Source organism: Strix uralensis, chromosome 26 (genome assembly GCF_047716275.1).
Source record: "Strix uralensis isolate ZFMK-TIS-50842 chromosome 26, bStrUra1, whole genome shotgun sequence".
Taxonomy (NCBI): domain Eukaryota; kingdom Metazoa; phylum Chordata; class Aves; order Strigiformes; family Strigidae; genus Strix; species Strix uralensis.
The window spans coordinates 3,908,678-3,916,569 of NC_133997.1; the positions used below are offsets into that span (position 1 = coordinate 3,908,678).

General features: G+C 43.7%; 1 long non-coding RNA gene across 1 annotated transcript; it reads left to right on the forward strand.

Annotated features, from left to right (window-relative positions):
• The first annotated feature begins 1,190 nt into the window (after nt 1–1,190).
• LOC141954932 (uncharacterized) lies at nt 1,191–4,247 on the forward strand. Its single transcript, XR_012632292.1, has 2 exons — nt 1,191–1,327; nt 1,437–4,247. It is a non-coding gene; the product is annotated as an uncharacterized LOC141954932 (long non-coding RNA).
• The last annotated feature ends 3,645 nt before the right edge of the window (nt 4,248–7,892 follow it).

The window sequence follows — 7,892 nt, forward strand, 5'->3', positions numbered from 1 at the left end:
CTACCACGCCGGCAGCCAAGACTCTCATTTGTTTTGGCTAGCGCTGAAGAATCAGCTTAGGCATCTTTGAGAACAAAATGGTGCATGGAACCAGTCCAAGCTGCAAAAGATAAGAAGCAATAAGAGTCGCAACAGATTATTTGTCTGGTAAAACAGAAGGAGAATTCTATCGAAAAACCGAGAGGATCCTGGTCCAGTCCTGCTAACATAAGTTCTGTTTGTGTAGCGCCAGATGATAGCCTCTCGGGCTGCACAACAGGTGCTAAGCTGCAGCTATTTCTGGCGAATAACAAATTGCTGCTGCCGAAAAGGAATGACAGAGGAAAGCGATTTCTGCACAACTGTTGTAAAGAGGAAGGCTCTTCTGCAACGTAGCAACGCTCACAGCCTCCACGGCAAAGTTGGAGGGGAGGGATGTAAGTATTCGGCTAGAATAAACACAAGTAACAACAACTTAAAATAACTAGTCGGCTCTCCTGTGATGTTGGAAAGGGAGATTTGGTTGAAGATTAGCCACAGCCTTCCTTAACTGATTTTCAGCAAAGCAATTAACCTCTCTGAAACTGGATCGAGGATAAATCTTACCACCTCCTCACGCATTTCAGATCTATTGGGCCCATTTTCTCCATGTCCTTTACATAGGAAGGAAGGAGAGAGGGAAGTATAAGTGAGAGGGTGTGTACCCAAACCACTGGATCTAACCAAACAGATTTATAAGAAAAGAAGCTAAAAGAGACTTCAGTAACCAAATATAAGCTTAATAAGCAATGAGTAAAGAGGCATAAATTCCAGGATTAGGTTCTTACCTGACATACCTCAGTTTTGCTGAAACAGCCTTAAAGGACCTGAAGTAATTTTTATTACATGAGGATCTATCTCCCTTCCTCAGTCATACTTAACAGTATTTAAAATTATTGGTATCCTTTTTAAGAAAGTCTTTTTTAAAAATTAAGATTTAACGCCACCTTCACTACAAGTCAGATAATAATCTCCAGAAGTTCCCTTTCAGCTCTAGGTTCATTCAAACCCAGCCCTGAACAGGGAAATGAAGAGCAGAGAGGAGGTTCCGCCCGTGCACTGAACAACACCCACCTTCAGTCTAAACAACTGAACTTTCACATATCTTGTGCTAAAAAAAGGAGCATACGATAGCAGTATCTGAAGGGATGTCACAATGAGGCGCAGTGTGCCCAGGGATGGGTCTCACAGCTGAAGGTTTCTGAAAGGAAAGCGGTACCGGGCACAGCACAAGTGAAGCCAGATCCAAAGGTCTGCGATGAAAACACCCTGACAACTGGACTCATTTCACCCCCAAACTGGGTTTACAGTAAGCGCTTCATTCCTGTGTGATTTCATGTGTTCATTCCTGCGTTGGTGCAAAGAAAGGGTTTGCATGCCTGAAAATTTGTTCTTTTTTATTTTGTTTTGTTCTTCAGCTCCATCAGAGGATGCAATAAAAGAGACTGGTCCTCCCTATGAATCCCGACTCCCTTAGCAGTGCACAGCATTTTTTAAAATTCAGGATGTTAAAGTCTTTATGAGAAACACATCTCTGCAGCCAAAGGGATTTTTAATCTCACTTGATTTACAAGCATTTCATTGCATTTGAGTATAACGTATTTTAATAGCATGGTGGAAATTGCAGCAGGAGCTAATTAGAGCAACTAAGTTAGTTAGATTTCTGTGCATTTGGAAAACAGGCTGCATCCTTTTAATAGGATAATCAAAATGGATCACCTCGACCTGCAGAGTTTCTCTGTAGATACCAGGAGTACTTGTGCATGAAGTCTAAATGGAGGTAGCTCCGTTGAAGCTAATGGAACGAAGATGATTTATCCCCGTGAGCGTGCAGCCCATCCTTAGGGTTAGATCCTGCAAGGTAGTGGGCACCTTCACTTCCCACAGAAGTAGCGTGAGGTCTGGGGAGCTTGAAGCCTGGTAGGACTGAGCCCTGAGGATAAAGCCCTCTGCTTTCACTGCCATGTTATTAGTAGATGCTCAATTTGCCAGCAAGACCCGCTGTTTGGGATTTTTAAGACTCACAGTCATGGTCTTAAACTAAATTACAAACCATTTGGCCTCAACCAAATTTGACTTGCTTCAATACCATCAGGCTGGTTTGAATTTTTCTCAACTTGCAGTCATAGCCTACACTAATTTAAAACACATTGTGAAGGTCAACAAACCTGTCCCTGGCTCTCCCTCTTGTCTTGTTTCTCAAAGTAAATTCTTTTCTCTTAGACCTGGTCATCCTTGGTTCCCACTACACCCAAATGAGAGAAACAGCCGTATTTAGTGTACAACTCATCTGAGCTATTTTGTACGCGCACTTTGGGATAAGATGAATCACATCCTACAAGTAGTATTTATTTCCTCTGCGGAGCACCAGTGAGTCTAGACAACTGGCTCAGATGCAGACATGCCCGGCAGAGTTTACTAGTTCAACTTCAGTGCCCTGGTCTCTAATCCTGGGTTACCTCCGAGTGACAGAAGCCTCATCAACAAGGACCTCGGCGTTACGCTTTAGCCCAGGCTAAGCACGGGTGTTGCAGCCACAGGGCACAAGACCTGCCACATCCACTCACTCCTGCAAGCATCCGCCCAACAAGAATGGAGCAGCACGGAGAAAATTAGATGTCAGTAGACGCTGATTGTAAGTCGCAACCAACACCATTCTCTATTAATGAGGGATGATGAACGTGTCATATCCAATGTTAGAAGGATACTTCAGGTCGGTTAGGTTGGCTGGGATTTTTCACGTGTGTGCACTCCTGCTCAAGAGGTTGACCAGACACCATTCCTCCTGCCCTCTGCCACTGTCCATGCAGCTGCACTGACCTTCCTAAGCCTCGGGGGACCTGGTTCTATTCTCATTCGTATTAAGTAAATTATGTGACTTCCAAGAGTTACCTGATTTAGGACAAAGAAGGAAAGGGAAAATTATACCTGCTTTATCCACAAGTGCTTTTCCAGGGGTTCCCTACCTTACATTGGAACTAGGAAATGTTCCACCTGGGCTCAAGCAAAAGCTGGGGAGCATCTTAGATCACCTTTGAAATTTCCACAGAAGGATTTCATTTAATTTTCCAGGCTTCTTTGCCTTTCTCGTGTAATAATAGCTGATATCATTTAGTGCAAAGCACAACAGCAGCCATTAAAAATGGTTATTAGTCTGGAACTGCTTTCCTAATAGGAAACACACATGCCACACTCTGGGAGCTCAATGTTTTTTAATAGACTTCAAGGTAAATGCCACTCTGACCCTTATTTTTAAGGAGGGAGGGAGGGAGAGGAATATGTTTCTTGGGCTGAGATTTTGCCCTTAGGCAGAGCCTTGGGCAAGAGGTGGAGCAGCTCCACCTCCCCTCCACTCCTCCCCTCAGGAGGGACCCTGCCTCTGAAACGCTCCTCTGAGGATCTGCTCCTCTGCAGCGACTCATTTCTGCTGGAGGGAAGGAAGATGCATTAGCACTTCAGCATCCTTCCTCCCCGGCATCCAGCTGGTGCAGAGCAGCGGAGCCATGGCTCAGCATACTGACAGCCTTCTCCTCCCTCAGCTCACCCTCTCCCTGCTTTCTCTTTCCCGCAGGCAGAACAAGACCTTTGCAGAAGTGGGGTGCCCTCCAAGGTAACCCTGACAAACCTCAGACAGGCAAGGAATTTGCACGTTCTTGAATTGTGGCGTTAAGAAAGAGCAGTCTTGCCCTAATGCTCTCGCTGACTGCCCAAATGCCCCTTCTAGAGCGAAAGATACTAAAAATTCCTGCCTTGGGGAAGAGTAAAATCGTGTAGACCAACCTTCAGCAGACTCAAATATTTCGGTGTGATGTGGGACTACACATCTGATGTTTAGAAGTAACATTGGTACTCAAGATCATTAAGAGTTTTCTTTATTTACCTTCCCTTCTCCTCCCACACCTGAACCTGGTGTTTAAAAGCAGAATGTGGCACCTCCTAAACGAAAATATGAACAGCACCATACCCACTGCAGCATAAGGACACAGGGAGCTGGGGGCTACTTGGCCTGATGGAGAAACTCTGAATCCACAGCACATCCACTGTTTTCATTCTTTACCTTACCTAATAAAAGATATCCCCGTCCTTATGAGCATATTTCACTAACAAGATATTTTATTTGCACTGTCAGAGAATGTCTAATGCCTATCTGATGTTTGCATTGGGGTTTGTTGTTGTTTTTGCTCCTTTCATCACCTTATAAAGGCCACATGACGATGGCATGATGTTGAGACTTTTGACAGATGTAACATATGTGCAATAATATTTATCATTTATTTAGCATGCTGGGTATAGCGGCTGGCAAGATGCTGCCATGCCTGACTTAAAGGCTGCTGGCATTTCCATTAGATAAAATCCCATCATGCAGGGGGTTAAGAATTCAGGCATTTCAAATCGCATCAGGCTGAATCATGATTCAAATCAGAAAAGCCAGGTTTTGGTTCACTAAGGGCTGACAAAGTGGGGATAGGGGGGAGGGTCAGAAGGAGCAGGAATTGATGGCAGGTCACGAATATGTTCCTCTTTTTGAATGGATGACCAGGCTAATGCAGTATAGATTCTGTTTTTAAATAATTGGGGAACAGGGGGACTCCACACAATTCAGATGTAGCTCTCAGATACACAGTATTTCACAGTGGGATTTTCAAAGGCATTCGTACCTTGGCCTAGCTGTCTTGCTGCTACAGACAATTTTGGTGGAAGCAGACATAAGCCAGTAGTCACACGCTTTGAAAATCCCACTGCAAAGTGTCTGACAGTTGCATTTTAAGGACCACATGCCTGCCAGACACAGAAAGCCTCCTGCTACGTACTGAGGTCCTGCAGCTCTCAGGAACGGAGAGAAACGTCTGTGCTGACCTATGCTGACGGCAAGATGCAGCACGACCGAAACAGCCAGAGCCCCGAGTCGAGCTCAGGAGCTCAGCATCCAAATCCTCTGCGCTGTCTCAGTGTCTGTCGGGTGCGACAAACAAATGTACGAATGCTTCAGACCCATATTCAGTGCTGGAAAGGTTAGCTCAGTGCAAACAGCCGTCCTTAAGCCATCCTTATAAGCAAGATACAGCTTATGGGTTTAGTGATCATTTCAAATCTCTTTTTTTTTTTTTTTTCCTCAAGAAAAGAGAAATTAAAAAAACCCAACAAAACAAAACACACACACACAAAAAAAACCCAAACAAAAAAACCAAGGACTGCCAGTTAACCCTGAACCTGGCTTGCCTGAAGAACAACGAGAAGAGTCCTTTAACTTCTGCCCCGTTCCAGCGCTCTCTGTTCTCATGGAGCAGCAACATACCACACATTTCATAATTAGGGCGAGAGTGAGAGATAAGGCCATCAGCCTGTGCACATGAAAGGAATGTGCTGGGTGTGGGGAGATGGTGCTGAAAGGAAGAAGAGTTTTATATGGGCTGGAAAAGGCTCCGGGAGAGCAGGGTTGTGGAAAGGGGAGCTGTGTGTGTCAGTGGGAGAGCACACGCGTGTTAGGAAAAAGTGCAGTTTCTCTCCAAGTCCTGCCTTACAAGGATTCAAAAGAGGCTGGTAAAAATACTTAAGTTCAAATTCCTCCTCGTTACATTTAAGTGCACAGATTTGTGAGGGAGGTTTGGCATTCAGGTAAAAGGAACAAGTGCTTTGCAGCCCTTCTCACCCCAGGAGGGACAGAAAACCTCTGATGGTTGTTGTCACCGAGGTCCTGCGAACCCACCGGTTTGGGGCAAAGGGAAGGGGGTATCTTTTCCCTGTGACCATTGTGCACAAATCCACCTCAGGGCAATATTTACAAAGGCCCACTCTGCATTTTGGAGGGCTTTTGTGTTTGTTTGTTTTGAATAGCCTTGGTTTTGGCATCAGAGTCTAGGAAACCGCACATTTTTACAAGCTTCCAAAGCAAAAAGAGACCTTAGCGCCGAGCACAAAAACATGCTACTGTGGCAGAGGTGGAAGACATCAGTATTTGCTGAATAAAACCAGAGAAAAGCCAGGAAATATGAAATTGCAGCAAAATACAGAACCTGCAAATTCTGATATTGATTCTGGTCTCTGCTACCAACAAATTACGTGACCTTTGGCGAGTCACTTGATTTCTTTGTGCCGGTCTTGTTCCTCAGACCTTGGGTTTGTTTCCTTCGATTAAAACTCTGGGCTCTGAGCCCACAGCACTGGGCCCACTGCACTTCTGACCTTTCTGGGGACTTACAGCTGCTTCTGAAAACACCAATAAATGCCCTTACACAGTATTTCACTTTCAGACCAAAGCACTCCCTGACCAAATAGGAAACTGAGCTACATCAGAATACTGGAGCCTGTTATTAATCACATTAACATTCCTAGGTGTTAGTAAATACATATTAACTATCAGCCTAAAAACCTCCCTGTGTGATTTTTTTGTCTTGTTTTTAATATTAAAATTCAGGTCTTATAGAAACGATATTTTTTGCTGTGCTGCTGTGTGAGAAGGCTGGCCCAGAGCGTCAGGTGCGGGAGCAGCGAGTAGCTCCTTTGTCTCGGATAAAAGAAACTATCCTGATTTACACCACTGCAGCATCCAAGGCTTTGTTCAGAAGGGCCTCACATAGATTTCTGTCAGTGATAAACCCGTAAGAAATGACCTAAAAGTAGTCCGCTGTTCTTTTCTTTTTAATATATATTTAAATCCTGCGTTTCTACCTGACAGCCGTTCTTCTGGGTGTTTTCTCCTCTGGGCAATGCAATAGTGGAAGCAATACTTAAGCAGCAGGCTGACTACAAAGACGCTTGTACCAAAGCCTCGCATTTTACTAACAAAAGCAGCACATGAACCCCCTATATAAATGGTGTGGAGCATTTTCCTAAAATCAATCAGGCTCTATTATTCAGTTTAAGACCAATCTCATTGTCTACTTCTTCCTCCGGAGGCCAATTTCTGCCAGGTAGAAAATTAAGTTTCCTTTACTTTTCTTCCCTACACAATTTTTCAGTGTTTCGGGCACCGTTGTTCGGTGTGGGAAACCGACTTCCTGTCTCAATAAACAAGTGCACACAAGGCTTTTCTGGACACATAATGGGGTCTTTTTTTTTTTTTTTTTTTTATTTTATACAAAAATCATTCCACACTTAACACATCAATGAAGCCACTTAAGCTCTACTGCATCTGAATTAAAGAGGGAATTGTGTGATCAAAGAGTGTGAAGGAACCACACATGGAGTTCTTCAGACACTTTACTTTTGTTACATTTGATACATAACAAACCCAATAAATATGCTTATCCCAGTAGCCCGTTTCATTATCTCATATCCTTATGTTTAAGAGCATTTCCTTTAAGAGCTTTTCTTTCTCCTTTGTTTTACCGCATCATAGTTTCGAGGCAGTTTATTTTAAATTAAGATGCTAAAAAGACTGAGAAAAGCATTTTTTTTTTTCTGGGTATGCTCAAACAAGACCAAAAATCCCCAGTTTTTCACTGTGCTTCGACTGAGCAGAATATATCTATTCCATGGCAGAATACAGGTACGTGTGCAGTAACCTCAGAAAGGGGTTATTACAATCTTGCACAGGACACAGGGAAGGAGAGGAATGTTTCCTAAAATTCTTTGCAATAATTCTCTGCCTATTCAGCACTCTCCCCTACACTATAGATCAAAATACTTAGGAAAAGAAAGATTTCATGTATCTTCCCTGACGCTTTCAGTTCTGGGAATAATTGCAGATTTGCAGGTAATGGTATTTCTCCAGAATTACATCAAAATAAGATTAGATTCTGCTCTTTTTTTCCTCGTTTCACACGGGAGTGACCAGTTTCTCCAAAGAAGCAGAAAAGTCTGATTTTTGGAAGCGCTTAACATTCGTAGCCAACAGTGATGTCTGGCTGGTCAAAGGGTCTGCTGTCAGAAGA